Raw genomic sequence first — 26,086 nt, forward strand, 5'->3', positions numbered from 1 at the left:
GTAGTCATCCGGCATACAGCAGCCTTCAAGTGGACTCACCAGGAGGAACCGGAGAGTTTCCCGGAGAGACTGACCTTCATCCGGGAGGTGCTCTTCGGCCTCCTGGGACTCACTATGGAAGACATCATCTGTGTGCAGCGCAACCAGTCTTCGGCCTTCTTCTATGTGACTTGCACTACGGAAGAGGGCTACAAGAGGATGTTGGCTGCATGCAGCCGCTTGGAGGAAGAGCTTCGCCGGATGTTCTATGACGTGGAGCCACTGTGGAAGCTGGACCGGAGAGTGATCACCGTCCACGTCTTGGACCCCTTCGTTCCAGCTGAAGCGGTGGCTGCCTTCCTGGGCAGGTTTGTCGACGTGGTCCCTGGGCACAGGGACGTGAGAGACCAGCTGGGTGTCTGGACTGGGCGCAGGCAGTTCCGGGTGTGCCTGCGCCCCGACGCTAGCTCCCCTGACGGGTATAGCCACCCACCTGCTCATTTTATGATAGGTCGTTGCAAGGGCTACCTTTTTTACTCCGGGCAACCCTCCTCCTGCCGCTTGTGCCACGGCCTGGGCCACACCGCGGACTCCTGTACCACCATGAAGTGCTGGAGATGCCTGGACGTCGGTCACTTGGCGAAGGACTGCAAGGGCCCCCTCCGGTGTAACCTGTGCAGAGGTGAGGACCATCTGGCTCGGAGCTGCCCTCAGCGCAAACCGTCCTGGGCCGACGCCGTTACCCGGGGCTCGGCTGTGGACGGGGCCCGACAGCAGGCACTGCCGGGCTGCGCTGAGATGCACGGGGGAGCCGAGAGGGGAGCTGAGAACACAGAGGATCAGCCCTTCGCCAGTGCTGATGGGGAGTCCACGGCCTCCAGTGCTTCTGTGGAGTCCCCAGGTAAGGGTCCTTTGGCCGTGGCTGAAAAGCGCGCAACCTCTCCCTCCAGGTTTGTCCAAAGCAGGAGGAGGAAGAAGGCCCGGAGGAACGAGGACACTGCTTTAGGCCGAGAAGCGATTTCCCCTTTTGAACAGATGGACTTACTAAGTGTTCTGGTCTCCCCACTTGAGAGACGGTCTTATACAGTGCAGCAGGACATTGCAAACGAACGTTCTTTTTTAGCCACTGTTGAGTCCGGGGGAGACCTTAGTTTTAATGGGGATATTTCTGAGGATGATAATGTTTTACCTTTTTAAAGATTTTAGGATTTCTGCTATATTTATGGATTTAATACTGTTTTAATGTGTGTTGTAATGTTTTGAGTAGTTTCATATTTTAAGATTTGTATGTTATAAGGTGTCTTGTTTTATTATGGTAGTAATATGTTTTTGTTAATTATAGTGTTGGATTAAGTTTGTGGGTATAAATGGGTTTTGATATGTGCTATTTTGATTAGTATTGATGTGGGTTTGTTTTAGTTAGTATGTGGAAAATGTTGGGTTTTTATAGTTTTATGTGTTGTTCTTAGATTGTAAGCAGAAATGTTGAATAAAGATGAATTAAAAAAAATCTGTTCTTATCAGTTTAATATCTGATACGTCCCCCATGGAGGGGACCACATATTAAACGGATTTTTGGAACAGGGAGCCGGAAGTGGGGCTTGCCCCGTCCGCTCCACGCATCGACCCGGTATTGCAGTGCTTCCGGGAATGGTGCACCTCTACTGCCCCCTGTTGTCGAAAGGCAGAACTGACTGACTGACTGACTGACTGACTGACTGACTGACTGACTGACTGAGTGAGTGAGTGAGTGAGTGAGTGAGTGAGTGACTAATAGACTGAGTGCTGTGAGGGGGGGGGCCCTGTCTGTGCGTGGCCCCCGTTTCCCGCCGTTTTTCTTTTTTTTTTTTTTTTTTTTTTTTTTTTAAAGGAAGGTGACACACTGTTTGTGCGGTGGACAGCTGCGCTGAGGTAAGGCATGATGTCATCTTTGCCTTTTGAATTTCCCCTCATGTTTGTTAAAATGATTGCTGTCTTTTGAGAGGACAGGAGGACAGGGAGGAGTCGGGGCCCCGAGGACGGCGGCTGCGACGCCCCTGGGCATTCTACTCCGAGCGGGGGCGTCACGCAGGCCCGGCTAACGGCGACGGGCTTGGCGGCGGCCCCATATCGACTCGGGTCTCTCTTCATCCCGTATAAATCTTTCGCCTTTTACTAAAGATTTCCGTGGAGAGGGATAGCGATGAGTTCATGGTATTTTTGGAGGCTCTGCCCAAGCAGAGCTGCACTGCTGCTGTCAAAGGAAGACTGGGCCCGGCTTAGCGGCTGGCGTTAGGTGCCCGGTGGCGCGGCTGTGGTCTCCCTGGATCACGCGTGGACTCGCCGGGCGACACCTGCCAGAGGGGCTGGTGAGGGCTGAGCCGCGCCAGCTCCGTCGGCATCCCGCATGCCGGCGCCCGGCGGGGCGCAATTTGTGGGTATCGCTTCTCGGCCTTTTGGCTAAGATCAAGTGTAGTATCTGTTCTTATCAGTTTAATATCTGATACGTCCCCCATGGAGGGGACCACATATTAAACGGATTTTTGGAACAGGGAGCCGGAAGTGGGGCTTGCCCCGTCCGCTCCACGCATCGACCCGGTATTGCAGTGCTTCCGGGAATGGTGCACCTCTACTGCCCCCTGTTGTCGAAAGGCAGAACTGACTGACTGACTGACTGACTGAGTGAGTGAGTGAGTGAGTGAGTGAGTGAGTGACTAATAGACTGAGTGCTGTGAGGGGGGGGGCCCTGTCTGTGCGTGGCCCCCGTTTCCCGCCGTTTTTCTTTTTTTTTTTTTTTTTTTTTTTTTTTTTAAAGGAAGGTGACACACTGTTTGTGCGGTGGACAGCTGCGCTGAGGTAAGGCATGATGTCATCTTTGCCTTTTGAATTTCCCCTCATGTTTGTTAAAATGATTGCTGTCTTTTGAGAGGACAGGAGGACAGGGAGGAGTCGGGGCCCCGAGGACGGCGGCTGCGACGCCCCTGGGCATTCTACTCCGAGCGGGGGCGTCACGCAGGCCCGGCTAACGGCGACGGGCTTGGCGGCGGCCCCATATCGACTCGGGTCTCTCTTCATCCCGTATAAATCTTTCGCCTTTTACTAAAGATTTCCGTGGAGAGGGATAGCGATGAGTTCATGGTATTTTTGGAGGCTCTGCCCAAGCAGAGCTGCACTGCTGCTGTCAAAGGAAGACTGGGCCCGGCTTAGCGGCTGGCGTTAGGTGCCCGGTGGCGCGGCTGTGGTCTCCCTGGATCACGCGTGGACTCGCCGGGCGACACCTGCCAGAGGGGCTGGTGAGGGCTGAGCCGCGCCAGCTCCGTCGGCATCCCGCATGCCGGCGCCCGGCGGGGCGCAATTTGTGGGTATCGCTTCTCGGCCTTTTGGCTAAGATCAAGTGTAGTATCTGTTCTTATCAGTTTAATATCTGATACGTCCCCCATGGAGGGGACCACATATTAAACGGATTTTTGGAACAGGGAGCCGGAAGTGGGGCTTGCCCCGTCCGCTCCACGCATCGACCCGGTATTGCAGTGCTTCCGGGAATGGTGCACCTCTACTGCCCCCTGTTGTCGAAAGGCAGAACTGACTGACTGACTGACTGACTGACTGACTGACTGACTGAGTGAGTGAGTGAGTGACTAATAGACTGAGTGCTGTGAGGGGGGGGGCCCTGTCTGTGCGTGGCCCCCGTTTCCCGCCGTTTTTCTTTTTTTTTTTTTTTTTTTTTTTTTAAAGGAAGGTGACACACTGTTTGTGCGGTGGACAGCTGCGCTGAGGTAAGGCATGATGTCATCTTTGCCTTTTGAATTTCCCCTCATGTTTGTTAAAATGATTGCTGTCTTTTGAGAGGACAGGAGGACAGGGAGGAGTCGGGGCCCCGAGGACGGCGGCTGCGACGCCCCTGGGCATTCTACTCCGAGCGGGGGCGTCACGCAGGCCCGGCTAACGGCGACGGGCTTGGCGGCGGCCCCATATCGACTCGGGTCTCTCTTCATCCCGTATAAATCTTTCGCCTTTTACTAAAGATTTCCGTGGAGAGGGATAGCGATGAGTTCATGGTATTTTTGGAGGCTCTGCCCAAGCAGAGCTGCACTGCTGCTGTCAAAGGAAGACTGGGCCCGGCTTAGCGGCTGGCGTTAGGTGCCCGGTGGCGCGGCTGTGGTCTCCCTGGATCACGCGTGGACTCGCCGGGCGACACCTGCCAGAGGGGCTGGTGAGGGCTGAGCCGCGCCAGCTCCGTCGGCATCCCGCATGCCGGCGCCCGGCGGGGCGCAATTTGTGGGTATCGCTTCTCGGCCTTTTGGCTAAGATCAAGTGGATTTTACGCTCTTTTTATCGCTTTTAACGGACTGCGTCGGGTTTTTTTAGAGGAAGGCACGGCAAACCTAATGCGTGCCCAGTAGGTGGCTTGACCGCCGCTGCCACGGGGCGACCCGTGCCTTCCTTTTAGCCTTTTATCCCTGCTTTTATTTTCGTTTTTATTAGGCTGGGGATCCCGCAGTGGCTGGTGGCCTGTCCGCCGCCCTGCCGGGGGAACTGGTGTTTTTTATTTCTTAGTTGTTTTTATAGTTTAGCATTCCTCGGCTCATCCCGGATTGGCGGACGGCAGCAGGACCACGGCGGACGTCGGGACCACGGCGGCAGGAGGACTCTGCTCCAGGAACGACGTCGGTGGACCTTCCCGGATGTCGACGGCCGGCGGAGCAGCGAGGAAGCCCTTCAGCGGGCCGTGGCTGGTAGCAGGCGGTGGCCTGCGTAATACCGCCCGGTTCTGCTGGAGGGCCGAAGGGGAGGTAGGCACCTTCCCCGACCGCCTGGCCTTCATCCGGGAGGTGGCCTTCGGGGAGCTGGGCCTCCGCATGGAGGACATCTTATGCGTGCAGCGGAATGGCCCTTTCCAGTTCTTCGAGGTCACCCTGTCCACCGACGAGAGCTACAGCAAGGTCCTGGAGCGGAGCAAGGAGAGGGCCCAGCACCCTCTCCTGGGAAAGTATACCATCGAGCCGCTGTGGTGGCCCGACAAGCGAGTAATTACTGTACATTGTTTTAACCCGCATGTGACCGCCGAGGCCGTCCGCCAGTACTTGAACAAGTATGTGGACCTCCTTCCTGGCCACAAGGATATTCGGGATGAGCTGGGGATCTGGACTGGTCGACGCCAGTTCCAGGCCCGCCTGCGCCCGGACGCTAATGGCGCGGGCGGTTTTAGTCATCCCCCAGCCTATTTTAATCTACAGGGCAATAAGGCTTACTTGTTTTATTCCGGACAGCCTCCCTTCTGCCGACAGTGCCACAATTTCGGACACACTCTGGAGGGATGCGCCAACCTGCGCTGCCGTAACTGCCTGGAGCCGGGGCACATGGCCAGGGACTGCAAGGGCCCCCGTCGCTGCATCTACTGCAACGGCGAGGACCATCTGGCTCGTTCCTGCCCTAAGAAGAAAACAACTTATGCTGACGCTCTGTCGGGTAATGGAGCTGTCGGCACGGAGAGTGGTGGGGGAGGGCAAGCCCCCACAGTAGGGCAGGAACAGCCGGCGGCGGGGGCAGGAGGAGAAGCCCTGGCCGAGGTGGAGGAGGCCCCAGGGACAGTGACAGCGATGCAGGAGGGGTCTCCAGTCCTGGCTCCGGGCGTCAGCAGCAGGAGGAGGAAGAGCGGCGCATCCCCCCGGAGGAGGAAGAAGAGCAGAAGGGAGGTACAACCCGACGCATCCAGCCCTCCGGCTGCCACCTTGTCAGCAGTGGCGGCCGGGGACCAAGGCCGAGAGAGTCCCCCCTCCCCGACGTTGGGGGCCCCCCATCCGGTGTGGGACTTGGGACAGTCCCCTGCGCCCCCCCAGGAGTACAGTAGTGTGCAGGATAAAGCCAATGAACAGGAGTACCTGGGGGGGCTGGAACTGGGGGGCCTTTTGGGTTTGACTGAGGAGGGGGGGCAGTAATGCGGTATTGTTTTTAATGGCTGGCTTTTATTATTTTAGTGTGTTGTTTTTAATTGTATGTTACCTTTTAACATTTCATGGCCAATTTTAATATTGTCACCTTGAATGTCAGGGGTTTGAGGAACGTTTTAAAGCGCACATCTGTTTTTAATCAGCTGGCATCTTCTCCCTTCAGCATTTGTTTTCTGCAGGAAGTCCACCTCCGGGACCAGCGGGACGAGGCTCTCTTTTCACGACAATGGAAGAGGGGTAGATCCTACTGGAGCGTAGGTGGTGTCCACTCCTCAGGCGTCGGGATCCTTTTTGGCGACCGCGCCTTTGAAGAAGTAAGATCGTTTACCGTTCTTCAAGGTAGAGTTTTGGGGGTGGACGCCACATGGAGGGGACAGCGCCTCCGGGCCATTTGTGTCTACGCTCCAGTGGAGGCCTCGTCCCGTATAACTCTCTTTGAAGAGTTGTCCCCGTTCTGTGTCACAGATCGACACTTGATTTTAGGAGGGGACTTTAACATCTCGTTGGAGGGTAGACAGGATGTCAGCTCTGGGCACTTTCGCCATTTTATTCGTTCCTTTAAACTTGTTGATGGTTTTAAGATATGCAACCCCAGCATGCCGGGCTTCACCTGGCATAATAGTCGCGGAGCTAGCAGTCGCATCGACTACATTTTAGCCTCACCCCCCGTTGTTTTTAAAAAGGTGTCCCTCTCCCCGCAGTGGCCCACTGACCATTTGGCAGTGGAGGCCACTGTTTCCATAGACGCCCCTGAATATGGGGGCGGCTATTGGAAAATGAACCTGCAGATTTTGGAGGAGAGCGATTTTAGACACCTTTTTTTAGATCACTTCTCCGAGTGGCAGAAGGACAAGCCTACCTTCCCCTCCGTGGCCGAATGGTGGGAGAGTGTGAAGGATAGGATCCGAACCTTCTCCATGCAGTACAGCAAGCAGCGCAGGATGGAGAAGAAATTCTCCATTCTGCAGCTGGAGAGAAGGTTGCGGGATGAATACGCTGCTCACAACAATGGGGGCGCCATCGATCACGAGCGACTGCTAGGCATAAAGGGTGAGCTGAGGCGCCTGCATGAACAGGCTGCCTCGGCCCTAATGCTCCGCGACAAAAGGTGTCTTGTGGAAAATAATGAAAAGTGCAATGCCTTTTTTTTCCAGAGAGCCAGGGAAGCCCGGGAGGAGAAGAGCTTTGTCTCTCTCCGTGCCTCAAACAGCAATATGGTAACTAAAACATCAGACATGCTGGAGGTTGCTAAATTGTTTTATCATAATCTTTTTAAGGTTAGGGACACGGACCCGGTTGCAGGGGAGCGGTTCCTAGACAACATCTCACCTTGTCTTCCCAGTGACATTCGTGACGGCTTAGAAGCCCCCATCACCTTGGCCGAGCTGACCGCAGTGCTTGGCAAGATGAACCGCCGCAAGGTACCGGGCCTTGATGGGCTCCCGGTGGAATTTTATTCCACCTTTTGGGATGTCCTCGGGCCGGAATTACTGCAGGTTGTAGAGGACGTTCAGCGCCGGGGTTTGCTCACTAGGAGCATGAGGTCAGGGGTTCTTTCTCTGTTGCACAAGAAGGGTGATCGTGCCGACCTTGGCAACTGGAGGCCCCTGACCATGCTTTGTGTAGACACAAAGCTCATCGCAAAGACCCTTACCGAACGCCTGAAGAAGGCCATGGCTCATCTGGTTCACAGCGATCAGACGTGTGGAGTACCGGGTCGATCGGCGACGTGGAACCTCCATCTCATCCGCGACGCCATCGCCTGGGTGGAGGACAGGAACCTCCCTCTCCTGCTGGTCAGCTTGGACCAGGAGAAAGCCTTCGACCGGGTAGATCACCGCTTCCTGTTTCAAGTATTGGGTAAGTTTGGCTTTGGACCCAATTATCTGGGGTGGTTACACACTTTGTATAACGAAGTTGGAAGCCATGTTGTTATCAATGGCTTCCTGAGTGATTTGGTGCCCCAGCTGAGTGGAGTGAGGCAGGGATGTCCCCTCTCCCCCCTCCTCTACGCGCTCTATATAGAGCCACTGGCGTGCGCCATTCGCGCCCACCCCGGGGTCGATGGCATTCTTATCCCAGGAAGTCGGGGGAAAACTGTTAAACTGACCCAGTACGCAGACGACACCACCCTTTTCGTCTGCTCGGATCAGTCTCTCGGTCATGCCATGAGCCTTGTTCATGCGTTCGGTAGGGCCTCCGGCGCGACGCTCAACCTCAGTAAGTCGGTGGCCAAGTATTTCGGCAGCTGGAAGGCGAGGGAGGACGTCGCAGGTGGTCTCACCCTCTGTGACGGACCTCTCAAAGTGTTGGGGGTCAACTTCCTTTCGGATGGTGCCGCCCGTTTGAACTGGGAGGAGCGGTTGGCGATCGCCAGGCGGAAGATCGGACTGTGGAAGTCCAGGTCCCTGTCCTTCCAAGGTAAGGTCTTAGCCTTAAAAGTGGATATTCTTCCCACCCTGCTCTACCTTGCACATGTGTACCCTTTGCCCCGCTTCATGCGTAGAGGCCTGACGAGAGACGTTTTCAACCTCGTCTGGGGGGGCAGGTACGAGTACGTGCGTAGGGAAGTGATGTATCTCGGAAAGGACAGTGGGGGGAGGGATGTTATTGACTTTCCTCTCAAGCTTGACTGCCTGTTCTTCTCGCAGCTCTGCGCGCGCCTGGCAGCTCCCCTCGAGCACCCCCATCAGCACTTTGTGCGTCTGTGGCTGGCTCTCCCCATGAGACGCCTGGTGGCGTCGTGGACCAACCTCGGCCCCAAGGCTGAGACCCTGCCGGCCCACTACAGCCACGCTGTCAAGTGGAGTAAGTCTTTTCCGGCAGGTGTCAAGACAGAGGCCTTGACCAAGCATAGAGCGCTTTACAGGGCTTTGCTTGGTCATAGGGATACTCGGGCCATGCTGGGCCTGGAGGAAGGCACATGGGTGAGAATCCAGCCTAAGGGTTTGGATCACAGGCTGCAGGACCTGAACTGGCAGTGCCTTCATGGTAAGCTGCCAGTCAGGGACGTCTTACATAGGCATAAGCTGACCAGACACCCCCGCTGCCCCAGGCCCGAGTGCAGCGAGGATGAGACCATCAGGCACGTGTTTTGGGACTGTGGGCATGCACAGAGAGTTTGGGGGTTGGTAGCGGGCCTGTGTGGACGTGTGGACCCGCAGCCCGGTCTGACCTACGACAAGGTGTTGAAGGGGTGGGACCCCAAGCTCCATAACCCCTTCGGCCCCTGGATGTGGCTGCTGGTCAGCATTACCAAGCGAGAGCTGTGGAATGCCAGGACCGCGCTCATCCGCAGAGGGGTTCATCTGGAGGCACAAGGGGTATTCCGTAAAATCCGGGCCGACTTGGGTTTCAGGATGGAGACTGACGTCATCCAGCGGGGCTATCACGAGGCCAAGGAGAGGTGGAAGGGCCTCTTTTGGCTTTAGCCCCGTTTCGTTTAGGTGGTGACGCTCCATTCTACAGGGTTTGATGTGACACACCTTTCTGAAGCACACTGGAGATACTTCGGGTTTTAGGTGAGTGTGCTTTGTTTTTTGTGCGTGTGTTTTATTCAAAATGGGTTTATCTAACAGCATGTGCATAATTAATTGAGCATGGTTTTTGGTTGGTCATTTTTAGCACCTATTTATTAATATTAACAATAACTGTATTTATTAACATTTTACTCTGGTTTGTTGTGCTGCCTTTTAAATGATTGACCATGTTTTATTCCCGAGGTGCTGATTTTACGTGTGTGGAAATGTATGACCCTGTCCCAACCTGACCCTGGTGTAAAGGTTGGAGGTCGCCGGGTGTGTTCCTCTTTTAAAGGTTTTAGTTTTTAAAAGCCGGCATTTGAGGTGACATTTTATTTGTGTAAATGGCCATTTAACTGTAATTGTGGTTTAATTGATAGTGTATTGGTATTTATTGGTGGTTTTATAGTTTTTTTTTTTTTTTGTCTTTTTGCAGTTCTGGAGATGTTTTGTTTAATAATGTTTTAATAATGGTGGTATGGCATATATAAGTAGCACTGTGTGTCGAGAATATTTTAGCCTTTTATAAAGTATTTATGGACATGTATTTATGTAAATTTGTGAACCTAAAAGGCTGTTTTATTATGTTTTGATGACAGTGCTAATTGATGTATGTATATGCTTTGTGTATTTGTGTGGTTTTAATTGTTGTACAGAACTGTTTAATAAAGTATTGGAAAAAAAAAAAATCTGTTCTTATCAGTTTAATATCTGATACGTCCCCCATGGAGGGGACCACATATTAAACGGATTTTTGGAACAGGGAGCCGGAAGTGGGGCTTGCCCCGTCCGCTCCACGCATCGACCCGGTATTGCAGTGCTTCCGGGAATGGTGCACCTCTACTGCCCCCTGTTGTCGAAAGGCAGAACTGACTGACTGACTGACTGACTGACTGAGTGAGTGAGTGAGTGAGTGAGTGAGTGACTAATAGACTGAGTGCTGTGAGGGGGGGGGCCCTGTCTGTGCGTGGCCCCCGTTTCCCGCCGTTTTTCTTTTTTTTTTTTTTTTTTTTTTTTTTTTTAAAGGAAGGTGACACACTGTTTGTGCGGTGGACAGCTGCGCTGAGGTAAGGCATGATGTCATCTTTGCCTTTTGAATTTCCCCTCATGTTTGTTAAAATGATTGCTGTCTTTTGAGAGGACAGGAGGACAGGGAGGAGTCGGGGCCCCGAGGACGGCGGCTGCGACGCCCCTGGGCATTCTACTCCGAGCGGGGGCGTCACGCAGGCCCGGCTAACGGCGACGGGCTTGGCGGCGGCCCCATATCGACTCGGGTCTCTCTTCATCCCGTATAAATCTTTCGCCTTTTACTAAAGATTTCCGTGGAGAGGGATAGCGATGAGTTCATGGTATTTTTGGAGGCTCTGCCCAAGCAGAGCTGCACTGCTGCTGTCAAAGGAAGACTGGGCCCGGCTTAGCGGCTGGCGTTAGGTGCCCGGTGGCGCGGCTGTGGTCTCCCTGGATCACGCGTGGACTCGCCGGGCGACACCTGCCAGAGGGGCTGGTGAGGGCTGAGCCGCGCCAGCTCCGTCGGCATCCCGCATGCCGGCGCCCGGCGGGGCGCAATTTGTGGGTATCGCTTCTCGGCCTTTTGGCTAAGATCAAGTGTAGTATCTGTTCTTATCAGTTTAATATCTGATACGTCCCCCATGGAGGGGACCACATATTAAACGGATTTTTGGAACAGGGAGCCGGAAGTGGGGCTTGCCCCGTCCGCTCCACGCATCGACCCGGTATTGCAGTGCTTCCGGGAATGGTGCACCTCTACTGCCCCCTGTTGTCGAAAGGCAGAACTGACTGACTGACTGACTGACTGACTGAGTGAGTGAGTGAGTGAGTGAGTGAGTGAGTGACTAATAGACTGAGTGCTGTGAGGGGGGGGGCCCTGTCTGTGCGTGGCCCCCGTTTCCCGCCGTTTTTCTTTTTTTTTTTTTTTTTTAAAGGAAGGTGACACACTGTTTGTGCGGTGGACAGCTGCGCTGAGGTAAGGCATGATGTCATCTTTGCCTTTTGAATTTCCCCTCATGTTTGTTAAAATGATTGCTGTCTTTTGAGAGGACAGGAGGACAGGGAGGAGTCGGGGCCCCGAGGACGGCGGCTGCGACGCCCCTGGGCATTCTACTCCGAGCGGGGGCGTCACGCAGGCCCGGCTAACGGCGACGGGCTTGGCGGCGGCCCCATATCGACTCGGGTCTCTCTTCATCCCGTATAAATCTTTCGCCTTTTACTAAAGATTTCCGTGGAGAGGGATAGCGATGAGTTCATGGTATTTTTGGAGGCTCTGCCCAAGCAGAGCTGCACTGCTGCTGTCAAAGGAAGACTGGGCCCGGCTTAGCGGCTGGCGTTAGGTGCCCGGTGGCGCGGCTGTGGTCTCCCTGGATCACGCGTGGACTCGCCGGGCGACACCTGCCAGAGGGGCTGGTGAGGGCTGAGCCGCGCCAGCTCCGTCGGCATCCCGCATGCCGGCGCCCGGCGGGGCGCAATTTGTGGGTATCGCTTCTCGGCCTTTTGGCTAAGATCAAGTGGATTTTACGCTCTTTTTATCGCTTTTAACGGACTGCGTCGGGTTTTTTAGAGGAAGGCACGGCAAACCTAATGCGTGACCAGTAGGTGGCTTGACCGCCGCTGCCACGGGGCGACCCGTGCCTTCCTTTTAGCCTTTTATCCCTGCTTTTATTTTCGTTTTTATTAGGCTGGGGATCCCGCAGTGGCTGGTGGCCTGTCCGCCGCCCTGCCGGGTGAACTGGTGTTTTTATTTTTTAGTTGCTTTTATAGTTTAGCATTCCTCGGCTCATCCCGGATTGGCGGACGGCGGCCGGACCACGGCGGACGTCGGGACCACGGCGGCAGGAGGACTCTGCTCCAGGAACGACGTCGGTGGACCATCCCGGATGTCGACGGCCGGCGGAGCTGCGAGGAAGCCCTTCAGCGGGCCGTGGCTGGTAGCAGGCGGTGGCCTGCGTAATACCGCCCGGTTCTGCTGGAGGGCCGAAGGGGAGGTAGGCACCTTCCCCGACCGCCTGGCCTTCATCCGGGAGGTGCTCTTCGGCCTCCTGGGACTCACTATGGAAGACATCATCTGTGTGCAGCGCAACCAGTCTTCGGCCTTCTTCTATGTGACTTGCACTACGGAAGAGGGCTACAAGAGGATGTTGGCTGCATGCAGCCGCTTGGAGGAAGAGCTTCGCCGGATGTTCTATGACGTGGAGCCACTGTGGAAGCTGGACCGGAGAGTGATCACCGTCCACGTCTTGGACCCCTTCGTTCCAGCTGAAGCGGTGGCTGCCTTCCTGGGCAGGTTTGTCGACGTGGTCCCTGGGCACAGGGACGTGAGAGACCAGCTGGGTGTCTGGACTGGGCGCAGGCAGTTCCGGGTGTGCCTGCGCCCCGACGCTAGCTCCCCTGACGGGTATAGCCACCCACCTGCTCATTTTATGATAGGTCGTTGCAAGGGCTACCTTTTTTACTCCGGGCAACCCTCCTCCTGCCGCTTGTGCCACGGCCTGGGCCACACCGCGGACTCCTGTACCACCATGAAGTGCTGGAGATGCCTGGACGTCGGTCACTTGGCGAAGGACTGCAAGGGCCCCCTCCGGTGTAACCTGTGCAGAGGTGAGGACCATCTGGCTCGGAGCTGCCCTCAGCGCAAACCGTCCTGGGCCGACGCCGTTACCCGGGGCTCGGCTGTGGACGGGGCCCGACAGCAGGCACTGCCGGGCTGCGCTGAGATGCACGGGGGAGCCGAGAGGGGAGCTGAGAACACAGAGGATCAGCCCTTCGCCAGTGCTGATGGGGAGTCCACGGCCTCCAGTGCTTCTGTGGAGTCCCCAGGTAAGGGTCCTTTGGCCGTGGCTGAAAAGCGCGCAACCTCTCCCTCCAGGTTTGTCCAAAGCAGGAGGAGGAAGAAGGCCCGGAGGAACGAGGACACTGCTTTAGGCCGAGAAGCGATTTCCCCTTTTGAACAGATGGACTTACTAAGTGTTCTGGTCTCCCCACTTGAGAGACGGTCTTATACAGTGCAGCAGGACATTGCAAACGAACGTTCTTTTTTAGCCACTGTTGAGTCCGGGGGAGACCTTAGTTTTAATGGGGATATTTCTGAGGATGATAATGTTTTACCTTTTTAAAGATTTTAGGATTTCTGCTATATTTATGGATTTAATACTGTTTTAATGTGTGTTGTAATGTTTTGAGTAGTTTCATATTTTAAGATTTGTATGTTATAAGGTGTCTTGTTTTATTATGGTAGTAATATGTTTTTGTTAATTATAGTGTTGGATTAAGTTTGTGGGTATAAATGGGTTTTGATATGTGCTATTTTGATTAGTATTGATGTGGGTTTGTTTTAGTTAGTATGTGGAAAATGTTGGGTTTTTATAGTTTTATGTGTTGTTCTTAGATTGTAAGCAGAAATGTTGAATAAAGATGAATTAAAAAAAATCTGTTCTTATCAGTTTAATATCTGATACGTCCCCCATGGAGGGGACCACATATTAAACGGATTTTTGGAACAGGGAGCCGGAAGTGGGGCTTGCCCCGTCCGCTCCACGCATCGACCCGGTATTGCAGTGCTTCCGGGAATGGTGCACCTCTACTGCCCCCTGTTGTCGAAAGGCAGAACTGACTGACTGACTGACTGACTGACTGACTGACTGACTGACTGACTGAGTGAGTGAGTGAGTGAGTGAGTGAGTGAGTGACTAATAGACTGAGTGCTGTGAGGGGGGGGGCCCTGTCTGTGCGTGGCCCCCGTTTCCCGCCGTTTTTCTTTTTTTTTTTTTTTTTTTTTTTTTTTTTAAAGGAAGGTGACACACTGTTTGTGCGGTGGACAGCTGCGCTGAGGTAAGGCATGATGTCATCTTTGCCTTTTGAATTTCCCCTCATGTTTGTTAAAATGATTGCTGTCTTTTGAGAGGACAGGAGGACAGGGAGGAGTCGGGGCCCCGAGGACGGCGGCTGCGACGCCCCTGGGCATTCTACTCCGAGCGGGGGCGTCACGCAGGCCCGGCTAACGGCGACGGGCTTGGCGGCGGCCCCATATCGACTCGGGTCTCTCTTCATCCCGTATAAATCTTTCGCCTTTTACTAAAGATTTCCGTGGAGAGGGATAGCGATGAGTTCATGGTATTTTTGGAGGCTCTGCCCAAGCAGAGCTGCACTGCTGCTGTCAAAGGAAGACTGGGCCCGGCTTAGCGGCTGGCGTTAGGTGCCCGGTGGCGCGGCTGTGGTCTCCCTGGATCACGCGTGGACTCGCCGGGCGACACCTGCCAGAGGGGCTGGTGAGGGCTGAGCCGCGCCAGCTCCGTCGGCATCCCGCATGCCGGCGCCCGGCGGGGCGCAATTTGTGGGTATCGCTTCTCGGCCTTTTGGCTAAGATCAAGTGTAGTATCTGTTCTTATCAGTTTAATATCTGATACGTCCCCCATGGAGGGGACCACATATTAAACGGATTTTTGGAACAGGGAGCCGGAAGTGGGGCTTGCCCCGTCCGCTCCACGCATCGACCCGGTATTGCAGTGCTTCCGGGAATGGTGCACCTCTACTGCCCCCTGTTGTCGAAAGGCAGAACTGACTGACTGACTGACTGACTGACTGAGTGAGTGAGTGAGTGAGTGAGTGAGTGAGTGAGTGACTAATAGACTGAGTGCTGTGAGGGGGGGGGCCCTGTCTGTGCGTGGCCCCCGTTTCCCGCCGTTTTTCTTTTTTTTTTTTTTTTTTAAAGGAAGGTGACACACTGTTTGTGCGGTGGACAGCTGCGCTGAGGTAAGGCATGATGTCATCTTTGCCTTTTGAATTTCCCCTCATGTTTGTTAAAATGATTGCTGTCTTTTGAGAGGACAGGAGGACAGGGAGGAGTCGGGGCCCCGAGGACGGCGGCTGCGACGCCCCTGGGCATTCTACTCCGAGCGGGGGCGTCACGCAGGCCCGGCTAACGGCGACGGGCTTGGCGGCGGCCCCATATCGACTCGGGTCTCTCTTCATCCCGTATAAATCTTTCGCCTTTTACTAAAGATTTCCGTGGAGAGGGATAGCGATGAGTTCATGGTATTTTTGGAGGCTCTGCCCAAGCAGAGCTGCACTGCTGCTGTCAAAGGAAGACTGGGCCCGGCTTAGCGGCTGGCGTTAGGTGCCCGGTGGCGCGGCTGTGGTCTCCCTGGATCACGCGTGGACTCGCCGGGCGACACCTGCCAGAGGGGCTGGTGAGGGCTGAGCCGCGCCAGCTCCGTCGGCATCCCGCATGCCGGCGCCCGGCGGGGCGCAATTTGTGGGTATCGCTTCTCGGCCTTTTGGCTAAGATCAAGTGGATTTTACGCTCTTTTTATCGCTTTTAACGGACTGCGTCGGGTTTTTTAGAGGAAGGCACGGCAAACCTAATGCGTGACCAGTAGGTGGCTTGACCGCCGCTGCCACGGGGCGACCCGTGCCTTCCTTTTAGCCTTTTATCCCTGCTTTTATTTTCGTTTTTATTAGGCTGGGGATCCCGCAGTGGCTGGTGGCCTGTCCGCCGCCCTGCCGGGTGAACTGGTGTTTTTATTTTTTAGTTGCTTTTATAGTTTAGCATTCCTCGGCTCATCCCGGATTGGCGGACGGCGGCCGGACCACGGCGGACGTCGGGACCACGGCGGCAGGAGGACTCTGCTCCAGGAACGACGTCGGTGGACCATCCCGGATGTCGACGGCCGGCGGAGCTGCGAGGAAGCCCTTCAGCGGGCCGTGGCTGGTAGCAGGCGGTGGCCTGCGTAATACCGCCCGGTTCTGCTGGAGGGCCGAAGGGGAGGTAGGCACCTTCCCCGACCGCCTGGCCTTCATCCGGGAGGTGGCCTTCGGGGAGCTGGGCCTGCGCATGGAGGACATCCTGTGTGTGCAGCGGAATGGACCTTTCCAGTTCTTCGAGGTCACCCTGTCCACCGACGAGAGCTACACCAAGGTCCTGGAGCGGAGCAAGGAGAGGGCCCAGCACCCTCTCCTGGGACGATACACCGTTGAGCCGCTGTGGTGGCCCGACAAGCGGGTAATTACGGTACATTGTTTTAACCCGCATGTGTCCGGCGAAGCCGTCCGCCAGTTCTTGAACAAGTATGTGGACCTCCTTCCTGGCCACAAGGACATCCGGGATGAGCTGGGGATCTGGACTGGTCGACGCCAGTTCCAGGCCCGCCTGCGCCCGGACGCTAATGGGGCGGGCGGTTTTAGTCATCCCCCAGCCTATTTTAATCTACAGGGCAATAAGGCTTACTTGTTTTATTCCGGACAGCCTCCCTTCTGCCGACAGTGTCACACCTTTGGACATACTCTGGAGGGATGCGCCAACCTGCGCTGCCGCAACTGCCTGGAGCCGGGGCACATGGCCAGGGACTGCAAGGGCCCCCGTCGCTGCATCCACTGCAATGGTGAGGACCATCTGGCTCGTTCCTGCCCCCAACGGAAAACGTCATACGCCGACGCTCTGTTAGGCAGCAGAGCTGTCGGCAAGGAGAGTGGTGGGGGAGCGCAAGCCCCCACGTCCGGGCAGGAACGGTCGGCGGCGGGGGCAGGAGGAGATGCCCTGGCCGAGGTGGAGGAGGCCCCAGCGACAACGACTGCAATGCAGGAGGGGTCTCCAGTCCTGGCTCCAGGTGTCAGCAGCAGGAGGAGAAAGTGCGGCGCATCCCCCCGGAGGAGGAAGAAGAGCAGAAGGGAGGCACAACCCGACGCATCCAGCCCTCCGGCTGCCACCTTGCCAGCAGTGGCGGCCGGGGACCAAGGCCGAGAGAGTCCCCCCTCCCCGACATTGGGGGCCCCCCATCTGGTGTGGGACTTGGGACAGTCCCCTGCGCCCCCCCAGGAGTACAGCAGTGTGCAGGACAAAGCAAATGAACAGGAGTACCTGGGGGGGCTGGAACTGGGGGGCCTTTTGGGTTTGACTGAGGAGGGGGGGCAGTAATGCGGTATTGTTTTTAATGGCTGGCTTTTATTATTTTAGTGTGTTGTTTGTAATTGTATTTTACCTTTTTAACATTTCATGGCCAATTTTAATATTGTCACCTTGAATGTCAGGGGTTTGAGGAACGTTTTAAAGCGCACATCTGTTTTTAATCAGCTGGCATCTTCTCCCTTCAGCATTTGTTTTCTGCAGGAAGTCCACCTCCGGGACCAGCGGGACGAGGCTCTCTTTTCACGACAATGGAAGAGGGGTAGATCCTACTGGAGCGTAGGTGGTGTCCACTCCTCAGGCGTCGGGATCCTTTTTGGCGACCGCGCCTTTGAAGAAGTAAGATCGTTTACCGTTCTTCAAGGTAGGGTTTTGGGGGTGGACGCCACATGGAGGGGACAGCGCCTCCGGGCCATATGTGTCTACGCTCCAGTGGAGGCCTCGTCCCGTATAACTCTCTTTGAAGAGTTGTCCCCGTTCTGTGTCACAGATCGACACTTGATTTTAGGAGGGGACTTTAACATCTCGTTGGAGAGTAGACAGGATGTCAGCTCTGGGCACTTTCGCCATTTTATTCGTTCCTTTAAACTTGTTGATGGTTTTAAGATATGCAACCCCAGCATGCCGGGCTTCACCTGGCACAATAGTCGCGGAGCCAGCAGTCGCATCGACTATATTTTAGCCTCACCCCCCGTTGTTTTTAAAAAGGTGTCCCTCTCCCCACAGTGGCCCACTGACCACTTGGCAGTGGAGGCCACTGTTTCCATAGACGCCCCTGAATATGGGGGTGGCTATTGGAAAATGAACCTGCAGATCCTGGAGGAGAGCGATTTTAGACACCTTTTTTTAGATCACTTCTCCGAGTGGCAGAAGGACAAGCCTACCTTCCCCTCCGTGGCTGAATGGTGGGAGAGTGTGAAGGATAGGATCCGAACCTTCTCCATGCAGTACAGCAAGCAGCGCAGGATGGAGAAGAAATTCTCCATTCTGCAGCTGGAGAGAAGGTTGCGGGATGAATACGCCGCTCACAACAACGGGGGCGCCATCGATCACGAGCGACTGCTTGGCATAAAGGGTGAGCTGAGGCGCCTGCATGAACAGGCTGCCTCGGCCCTAATGCTCCGCGACAAAATGTGCCTGTTGGAAAACAATGAAAAGTGCAACGCCTTTTTTTTCCAGAGAGCCAGGGAAGCCCGGGAGGAGAAGAGCTTTGTCTCTCTCCGTGCCTCAAATAGCAACAAGGTAACTACAACATCAGACATGCTGGAGGTTGCCAAATTGTTTTATTGTGATCTTTTTAAGGTTAGGGATACGGACCCGGTTGTAGGGGAGCGGTTCCTAGACAACATTTTACCTTGCCTTCCCAGTGACATTCGTGACGGCTTAGAAGCCCCCATCACCTTGGCCGAGCTGACCGCAGTGCTTGGCAAGATGAACCGCCGCAAGGTACCGGGCCTTGATGGGCTCCCGGTGGAATTTTATTCCACCTTTTGGGATGTCCTCGGGCCGGAATTACTGCAGGTTGTAGAGGACGTTCAGCGCCGGGGTTTGCTCACTAGGAGCATGAGGTCAGGGGTTCTTTCTTTGTTGCACAAGAAGGGCGATCGTGCCGACCTTGGCAACTGGAGGCCCCTGACCATGCTTTGTGTAGACACAAAGCTCATTGCAAAGACCCTTACAGAACGCCTGAAGAAGGCCATGGCTCATCTGGTTCACAGCGATCAGACGTGTGGAGTACCGGGTCGATCGGCGACGTGGAATCTCCATCTCATCCGCGACGCCATCGCCTGGGTGGAGGACAGGAACCTCCCTCTCCTGCTGGTCAGCTTGGACCAGGAGAAAGCCTTTGACCGGGTAGATCACCGCTTCCTGTTTCAAGTATTGGGTAAGTTTGGCTTTGGACCCAATTATCTGGGGTGGTTACACACTTTGTATAACGAAGTTGGAAGCCATGTTGTTATCAATGGCTTCCTGAGTGACTTGGTGCCCCAGCTGAGTGGAGTGAGGCAGGGATGTCCCCTCTCCCCCCTCCTCTACGCGCTCTATATAGAGCCACTGGCGTGCGCCATCCGCGCCCACCCCGGGGTCGATGGCCTTCTTATCCCAGGAAGCCGGGGGAAATCTGTTAGGCTGACCCAGTACGCGGACGACACCACCCTTTTCGTCTGCTCTGATCAGTCTCTCGGTCATGCCATGAGCCTTGTTCATGCGTTCGGTAGGGCCTCCGGCGCGACGCTCAACCTCAGTAAGTCGGTGGCCAAGTATTTCGGCAGCTGGAAGGCGAGGGAGGACGTCGCAGGGGGTCTCACCCTCTGTGACGGACCTCTCAAAGTGTTGGGGGTCAACTTCCTTTCGGATGGTGCCGCCCGTTTGAACTGGGAGGAGCGGTTGGCGATCGCCAGGCGGAAGATCGGACTGTGGAAGTCCAGGTCCCTGTCCTTCCAAGGTAAGGTCTTAGCCTTAAAAGTGGATATTCTTCCCACCCTGCTCTACCTTGCACATGTGTACCCTTTGCCCCGCTTCATGCGCAGAGGCCTGACGAAGGACGTTTTCAACCTCGTCTGGGGGGGCAGGTACGAGTACGTGCGTAGGGAAGTGATGTATCTCGGAAAGGACAGTGGGGGGAGGGATGTTATTGACTTTCCTCTCAAGCTTGACTGCCTGTTCTTCTCGCAGCTCTGCGCGCGCCTGGCAGCTCCCCTCGAGCACCCCCATCAGCACTTTGTGCGTCTGTGGCTGGCTCTCCCCATGAGACGTCTGGTGGCGTCGTGGACCAACCTCGGCCCCAAGGCTGAGACCCTGCCGGCCCACTACAGCCACGCTGTCAAGTGGAGTAAGTCTTTTCCGGCAGGTGTCAAGACAGAGGCCTTGACCAAGCATAGAGCGCTTTACAGTGCTTTGCTTGGTCATAGGGATACTCGGGCCATGCTGGGCCTGGAGGAAGGCACATGGGCGAGAATCCAGCCTAAGGGTTTGGATCACAGGCTGCAGGACCTGAACTGGCAGTGCCTTCATGGTAAGCTGCCAGTCAGGGACGTCTTACACAGGCATAAGCTGACCAGACACCCCCGCTGCCCCAGGCCCGAGTGCAGCGAGGATGAGACCATCAGGCACGTGTTTTGGGACTGTGGGCATGCACAGAGAGTTTGGGGGTTGGTAGCGGGCCTGTGTGGACGTGTGGACCCGCAGCCCGGTCTGACCTACGACAAGGTGTTGAAGGGGTGGGACCCCAACCTCCATAACCCCTTCGGCCCCTGGATGTGGCTGCTGGTCAGCATTACCAAGCGAGAGCTGTGGAATGCCAGGACCGCGCTCATCCGCAGAGGGGTTCATCTGGAGGCACAAGGGGTATTCCGTAAAATCCGGGCCGACTTGGGTTTCAGGATGGAGACTGACGTCATCCAGCGGGGCTATCACGAGGCCAAGGAGAGGTGGAAGGGCCTCTTTTGGCTTTAGCCCCGTGTTGTTTAGGTGGTGACGCTCCATTCTACAGGGTGGACATGACGCACCTTTCTGGAGCACACAGAAGGTACTTTGGGTTTTAGGTAAGTGTGCTTGGTTTTTGTGCGTGTGTTGTATTTCAAATATTTATTTATTTTATTTTATTTATTTATTTATTTTTTTTTTTTTTTTTTAAATAATTGCATGTACAGAACTTATTGTGCACTACTGGTTGATCACTTTTAGCACGTGTTTATTAATATTAACATTATTTATTAACATTTTAACTTGTTTGATGTGCTTTGTGTTTGTGATTAACCGTATTTTATGCCCGAAGTCACAGATTTTAGGTGTGTGAGGATGGTATATAACCCTGTTTTAACCCGACCCTTGTGTTTGAAGTTTGAGGTCTGCGGGTCTGTTCCTCTTTTAAGGTTTTAACTTTTTAATGACTTGCATTTGAGGTGACATTTTATTTGTATAAATGGCCATATTAATGTAATTAAAGGTTATTTGTTTGTAATTTTAATTGTTGATTGTATTGTTTATATATAGTTCTGCATATTTTGCTTGTTTAATTCTATTTTAATATATATTATTAACGTTTGGTTGTACAGGCATTGATGTGTATAACTTGGAAAATTTCAACCTTTTACATTGTTGTTATGTTGCTTTATGATGAGTACTGTTTTTGCAGGAAGAGGTTGTTTTAATATTCCGTGTTGACAATGCCATGTTTTAAAAGTGTGGTTTTTATTCAATGTCTTAAATTGCTTGTGTTAATGTGTGTGCAGAACTGTTAAATAAAGTATTGGAAAAAAAAAAAAAAAATCTGTTCTTATCAGTTTAATATCTGATACGTCCCCCATGGAGGGGACCACATATTAAACGGATTTTTGGAACAGGGAGCCGGAAGTGGGGCTTGCCCCGTCCGCTCCACGCATCGACCCGGTATTGCAGTGCTTCCGGGAATGGTGCACCTCTACTGCCCCCTGTTGTCGAAAGGCAGAACTGACTGACTGACTGACTGACTGACTGACTGACTGACTGACTGAGTGAGTGAGTGAGTGAGTGAGTGAGTGACTAATAGACTGAGTGCTGTGAGGGGGGGGGCCCTGTCTGTGCGTGGCCCCCGTTTCCCGCCGTTTTTCTTTTTTTTTTTTTTTTTTTTTTTTTTTTTAAAGGAAGGTGACACACTGTTTGTGCGGTGGACAGCTGCGCTGAGGTAAGGCATGATGTCATCTTTGCCTTTTGAATTTCCCCTCATGTTTGTTAAAATGATTGCTGTCTTTTGAGAGGACAGGAGGACAGGGAGGAGTCGGGGCCCCGAGGACGGCGGCTGCGACGCCCCTGGGCATTCTACTCCGAGCGGGGGCGTCACGCAGGCCCGGCTAACGGCGACGGGCTTGGCGGCGGCCCCATATCGACTCGGGTCTCTCTTCATCCCGTATAAATCTTTCGCCTTTTACTAAAGATTTCCGTGGAGAGGGATAGCGATGAGTTCATGGTATTTTTGGAGGCTCTGCCCAAGCAGAGCTGCACTGCTGCTGTCAAAGGAAGACTGGGCCCGGCTTAGCGGCTGGCGTTAGGTGCCCGGTGGCGCGGCTGTGGTCTCCCTGGATCACGCGTGGACTCGCCGGGCGACACCTGCCAGAGGGGCTGGTGAGGGCTGAGCCGCGCCAGCTCCGTCGGCATCCCGCATGCCGGCGCCCGGCGGGGCGCAATTTGTGGGTATCGCTTCTCGGCCTTTTGGCTAAGATCAAGTGTAGTATCTGTTCTTATCAGTTTAATATCTGATACGTCCCCCATGGAGGGGACCACATATTAAACGGATTTTTGGAACAGGGAGCCGGAAGTGGGGCTTGCCCCGTCCGCTCCACGCATCGACCCGGTATTGCAGTGCTTCCGGGAATGGTGCACCTCTACTGCCCCCTGTTGTCGAAAGGCAGAACTGACTGACTGACTGACTGACTGACTGAGTGAGTGAGTGAGTGAGTGAGTGAGTGAGTGACTAATAGACTGAGTGCTGTGAGGGGGGGGGCCCTGTCTGTGCGTGGCCCCCGTTTCCCGCCGTTTTTCTTTTTTTTTTTTTTTTTTAAAGGAAGGTGACACACTGTTTGTGCGGTGGACAGCTGCGCTGAGGTAAGGCATGATGTCATCTTTGCCTTTTGAATTTCCCCTCATGTTTGTTAAAATGATTGCTGTCTTTTGAGAGGACAGGAGGACAGGGAGGAGTCGGGGCCCCGAGGACGGCGGCTGCGACGCCCCTGGGCATTCTACTCCGAGCGGGGGCGTCACGCAGGCCCGGCTAACGGCGACGGGCTTGGCGGCGGCCCCATATCGACTCGGGTCTCTCTTCATCCCGTATAAATCTTTCGCCTTTTACTAAAGATTTCCGTGGAGAGGGATAGCGATGAGTTCATGGTATTTTTGGAGGCTCTGCCCAAGCAGAGCTGCACTGCTGCTGTCAAAGGAAGACTGGGCCCGGCTTAGCGGCTGGCGTTAGGTGCCCGGTGGCGCGGCTGTGGTCTCCCTGGATCACGCGTGGACTCGCCGGGCGACACCTGCCAGAGGGGCTGGTGAGGGCTGAGCCGCGCCAGCTCCGTCGGCATCCCGCATGCCGGCGCCCGGCGGGGCGCAATTTGTGGGTATCGCTTCTCGGCCTTTTGGCTAAGATCAAGTGCTGCTTTTTGGAGGGATTTTTATTGCCAGGTTTTTTAGTGGAGGCAACAGCGAACCTAAAGCGTGACCAGCAGGTGGCTTGACCGCCGCTGCCACGGGGCTAGCTGTTGTCTCCTTTTAGCGTGTTTTTTATTTTGGGTAGCCCTTGCAAGCCTAACGTGCAGGTTCGGGTGGCTTGACCGCCGTTCCCGCAGGGTGAGCTTGGGGTTTTATTTCCAGCTTTTATTAGTTTAGGCACCCAGCTAGGACACGTCGACTCCCTGCCCGGCTCCCGAGGACTCTCTTGCCCACCATCGCCAGGATGTCCGGGAGCCCACACAGGACCGTCGTAGTCATCCGGCATACAGCAGCCTTCAGGTGGACCCACCAGGAGGAACCGGAGAGTTTCCCGGAGAGACTGGCCTTCATCCGGGAGGTGCTCTTCGGCCTCCTGGGACTCACTATGGAAGACATCATCTGTGTGCAGCGCAACCAGTCTTCAGCCTTCTTTTATGTGACTTGCACCACGGAAGAAGGCTATAAGAAGATGTTGGCTGCATGCAGCTGCTTGGAGAAAGAGCTTCGCCGGATGCACTACGACGTGGAGCCACTGTGGAAGCTGGATCGGAGAGTGATCACCGTCCACGTCCTGGACCCCTTCGTTCCAGCTGAAGCGGTGGCGGCCTTCCTGGGCAGGTTTGTCGACGTGGTCCCTGGGCACAGGGACGTGAGAGACCAGCTGGGTGTCTGGACTGGGCGCAGGCAGTTCCGGGTGTGCCTGCGCCCCGACGCTAGCTCCCCTGACGGGTATAGCCACCCACCTGCTTATTTTATTATAGGTCGTTGCAAGGGCTACCTTTTTTACTCCGGGCAACCCTCCTCCTGCCGCTTGTGCCACGGCCTGGGCCACACCGCGGACTCCTGTACCACCATGAAGTGCTGGAGATGCCTGGACGTCGGTCACCTGGCGAAGGACTGCAAGGGCCCCCTCCGGTGTAACCTGTGCAGAGGTGAGGACCATCTGGCTCGGAGCTGCCCTCAGCGCAAACCGTCCTGGGCCGACGCCGTTGCTCGGGGTTCGGCTGTGGACGGGGCCCGACAGCAGGCACTGCCGGGCTGCGCTGAGATGCACGGGGGAGCCGAGAGGGGAGCTGAGAACACCGAGGATCAGCCCTTCGCCAGTGCCGATGGGGAGTCCACGGCCTCCAGTGCTTCTGTGGAGTCCCCAGGTAAGGGTCCATTGGCCGTGGCTGAAAAGCGCGCAACCTCTCCCTCCAGGTTTGTCCAAAGCAGGAGGAGGAAGAAGGCCCGGAGGAACGAGGACACTGCTTTAGGCCGAGAAGCGATCTTCCCCATAGAACAGATAGATTTGCAAAGTGTTTTGGTCTCCCCCCAAGAGAGACGTTTTTATGCAGGGCAGCAGGACTTTGCCAATGATCGCTCCTTTTTAGTCGCTGCTGAGTCGGGGGGAGACCTTAGTTTTAATGGGGATATTATTGATGATGATAATGTTTTACCTTTTTAAAGATTTTAGGATTTCTGCTGCATTTATGGATTTAATACTGTTTTAATGTGTGTTGTAATGTTTTTAGTAGTTTTATATTTTAAGATGTGTATGTTATAAGGTGTCTTGTATTATTATGGTAGTAATGTTTTTGTTAATTATAGTGTTGGATTAAGTTTGTGGGTATAAATGGGTTTTGATGTGCTATTTTGATTAGTATTGATGTGGGTTTGTTTTAGTTAGTATGTGGAAAATGTTGGGTTTTTATAGTTTTATGTGTTGTTCTTAGATTGTAAGCAGAAATGTTGAATAAAGATGAATTAAAAAAAAAAAAAAATCTGTTCTTATCAGTTTAATATCTGATACGTCCCCCATGGAGGGGACCACATATTAAACGGATTTTTGGAACAGGGAGCCGGAAGTGGGGCTTGCCCCGTCCGCTCCACGCATCGACCCGGTATTGCAGTGCTTCCGGGAATGGTGCACCTCTACTGCCCCCTGTTGTCGAAAGGCAGAACTGACTGACTGACTGACTGACTGACTGACTGAGTGAGTGAGTGAGTGAGTGAGTGAGTGAGTGACTAATAGACTGAGTGCTGTGAGGGGGGGGGCCCTGTCTGTGCGTGGCCCCCGTTTCCCGCCGTTTTTCTTTTTTTTTTTTTTTTTTTAAAGGAAGGTGACACACTGTTTGTGCGGTGGACAGCTGCGCTGAGGTAAGGCATGATGTCATCTTTGCCTTTTGAATTTCCCCTCATGTTTGTTAAAATGATTGCTGTCTTTTGAGAGGACAGGAGGACAGGGAGGAGTCGGGGCCCCGAGGACGGCGGCTGCGACGCCCCTGGGCATTCTACTCCGAGCGGGGGCGTCACGCAGGCCCGGCTAACGGCGACGGGCTTGGCGGCGGCCCCATATCGACTCGGGTCTCTCTTCATCCCGTATAAATCTTTCGCCTTTTACTAAAGATTTCCGTGGAGAGGGATAGCGATGAGTTCATGGTATTTTTGGAGGCTCTGCCCAAGCAGAGCTGCACTGCTGCTGTCAAAGGAAGACTGGGCCCGGCTTAGCGGCTGGCGTTAGGTGCCCGGTGGCGCGGCTGTGGTCTCCCTGGATCACGCGTGGACTCGCCGGGCGACACCTG

The 26,086-nt window shown here is 54.6% G+C and overlaps 16 non-coding genes and 4 pseudogenes across 16 annotated transcripts; all 20 read left to right on the forward strand.

Annotated features, from left to right (window-relative positions):
* The first annotated feature begins 1,425 nt into the window (after positions 1 to 1,425).
* On the forward strand, positions 1,426 to 1,643 carry LOC140584118 (U2 spliceosomal RNA; annotated as a pseudogene).
* Positions 1,644 to 2,089: 446 nt separating this feature from the next.
* LOC140584906 (U5 spliceosomal RNA) lies at positions 2,090 to 2,203 on the forward strand. Its single transcript, XR_011986868.1, has one exon. It is a non-coding gene; the product is annotated as a U5 spliceosomal RNA (small nuclear RNA).
* Positions 2,204 to 2,398: 195 nt separating this feature from the next.
* On the forward strand, positions 2,399 to 2,590 carry LOC140584050 (U2 spliceosomal RNA). Its single transcript, XR_011986086.1, has one exon. It is a non-coding gene; the product is annotated as a U2 spliceosomal RNA (small nuclear RNA).
* A 423-nt stretch (positions 2,591 to 3,013) lies between these two features.
* Positions 3,014 to 3,127, forward strand: LOC140584908 (U5 spliceosomal RNA). The gene has a single exon (XR_011986870.1). It is a non-coding gene; the product is annotated as a U5 spliceosomal RNA (small nuclear RNA).
* A 195-nt stretch (positions 3,128 to 3,322) lies between these two features.
* LOC140584051 (U2 spliceosomal RNA) lies at positions 3,323 to 3,514 on the forward strand. The gene has a single exon (XR_011986087.1). It is a non-coding gene; the product is annotated as a U2 spliceosomal RNA (small nuclear RNA).
* A 419-nt stretch (positions 3,515 to 3,933) lies between these two features.
* Positions 3,934 to 4,047, forward strand: LOC140584909 (U5 spliceosomal RNA). Its single transcript, XR_011986871.1, has one exon. It is a non-coding gene; the product is annotated as a U5 spliceosomal RNA (small nuclear RNA).
* Positions 4,048 to 10,084: 6,037 nt separating this feature from the next.
* LOC140584139 (U2 spliceosomal RNA) lies at positions 10,085 to 10,273 on the forward strand. The gene has a single exon (XR_011986169.1). It is a non-coding gene; the product is annotated as a U2 spliceosomal RNA (small nuclear RNA).
* A 423-nt stretch (positions 10,274 to 10,696) lies between these two features.
* LOC140584910 (U5 spliceosomal RNA) lies at positions 10,697 to 10,810 on the forward strand. Its single transcript, XR_011986872.1, has one exon. It is a non-coding gene; the product is annotated as a U5 spliceosomal RNA (small nuclear RNA).
* A 195-nt stretch (positions 10,811 to 11,005) lies between these two features.
* LOC140584053 (U2 spliceosomal RNA) lies at positions 11,006 to 11,197 on the forward strand. Its single transcript, XR_011986089.1, has one exon. It is a non-coding gene; the product is annotated as a U2 spliceosomal RNA (small nuclear RNA).
* Positions 11,198 to 11,613: 416 nt separating this feature from the next.
* Positions 11,614 to 11,727, forward strand: LOC140584911 (U5 spliceosomal RNA). Its single transcript, XR_011986873.1, has one exon. It is a non-coding gene; the product is annotated as a U5 spliceosomal RNA (small nuclear RNA).
* A 2,079-nt stretch (positions 11,728 to 13,806) lies between these two features.
* Positions 13,807 to 14,024, forward strand: LOC140584120 (U2 spliceosomal RNA; annotated as a pseudogene).
* Positions 14,025 to 14,471: 447 nt separating this feature from the next.
* Positions 14,472 to 14,585, forward strand: LOC140584912 (U5 spliceosomal RNA). Its single transcript, XR_011986874.1, has one exon. It is a non-coding gene; the product is annotated as a U5 spliceosomal RNA (small nuclear RNA).
* A 195-nt stretch (positions 14,586 to 14,780) lies between these two features.
* LOC140584054 (U2 spliceosomal RNA) lies at positions 14,781 to 14,972 on the forward strand. The gene has a single exon (XR_011986090.1). It is a non-coding gene; the product is annotated as a U2 spliceosomal RNA (small nuclear RNA).
* Positions 14,973 to 15,392: 420 nt separating this feature from the next.
* LOC140584913 (U5 spliceosomal RNA) lies at positions 15,393 to 15,506 on the forward strand. Its single transcript, XR_011986875.1, has one exon. It is a non-coding gene; the product is annotated as a U5 spliceosomal RNA (small nuclear RNA).
* A 6,046-nt stretch (positions 15,507 to 21,552) lies between these two features.
* LOC140584166 (U2 spliceosomal RNA) lies at positions 21,553 to 21,768 on the forward strand (annotated as a pseudogene).
* A 439-nt stretch (positions 21,769 to 22,207) lies between these two features.
* LOC140584914 (U5 spliceosomal RNA) lies at positions 22,208 to 22,321 on the forward strand. The gene has a single exon (XR_011986876.1). It is a non-coding gene; the product is annotated as a U5 spliceosomal RNA (small nuclear RNA).
* Positions 22,322 to 22,516: 195 nt separating this feature from the next.
* LOC140584055 (U2 spliceosomal RNA) lies at positions 22,517 to 22,708 on the forward strand. The gene has a single exon (XR_011986091.1). It is a non-coding gene; the product is annotated as a U2 spliceosomal RNA (small nuclear RNA).
* Positions 22,709 to 23,124: 416 nt separating this feature from the next.
* LOC140584915 (U5 spliceosomal RNA) lies at positions 23,125 to 23,238 on the forward strand. The gene has a single exon (XR_011986877.1). It is a non-coding gene; the product is annotated as a U5 spliceosomal RNA (small nuclear RNA).
* Positions 23,239 to 25,214: 1,976 nt separating this feature from the next.
* On the forward strand, positions 25,215 to 25,439 carry LOC140584159 (U2 spliceosomal RNA; annotated as a pseudogene).
* Positions 25,440 to 25,860: 421 nt separating this feature from the next.
* LOC140584916 (U5 spliceosomal RNA) lies at positions 25,861 to 25,974 on the forward strand. Its single transcript, XR_011986878.1, has one exon. It is a non-coding gene; the product is annotated as a U5 spliceosomal RNA (small nuclear RNA).
* Positions 25,975 to 26,086: the final 112 nt, after the last annotated feature.

The sequence above is a fragment of the Paramormyrops kingsleyae genome, unplaced genomic scaffold (genome assembly GCF_048594095.1).
Source record: "Paramormyrops kingsleyae isolate MSU_618 unplaced genomic scaffold, PKINGS_0.4 ups31, whole genome shotgun sequence".
NCBI lineage: Eukaryota > Metazoa > Chordata > Actinopteri > Osteoglossiformes > Mormyridae > Paramormyrops > Paramormyrops kingsleyae.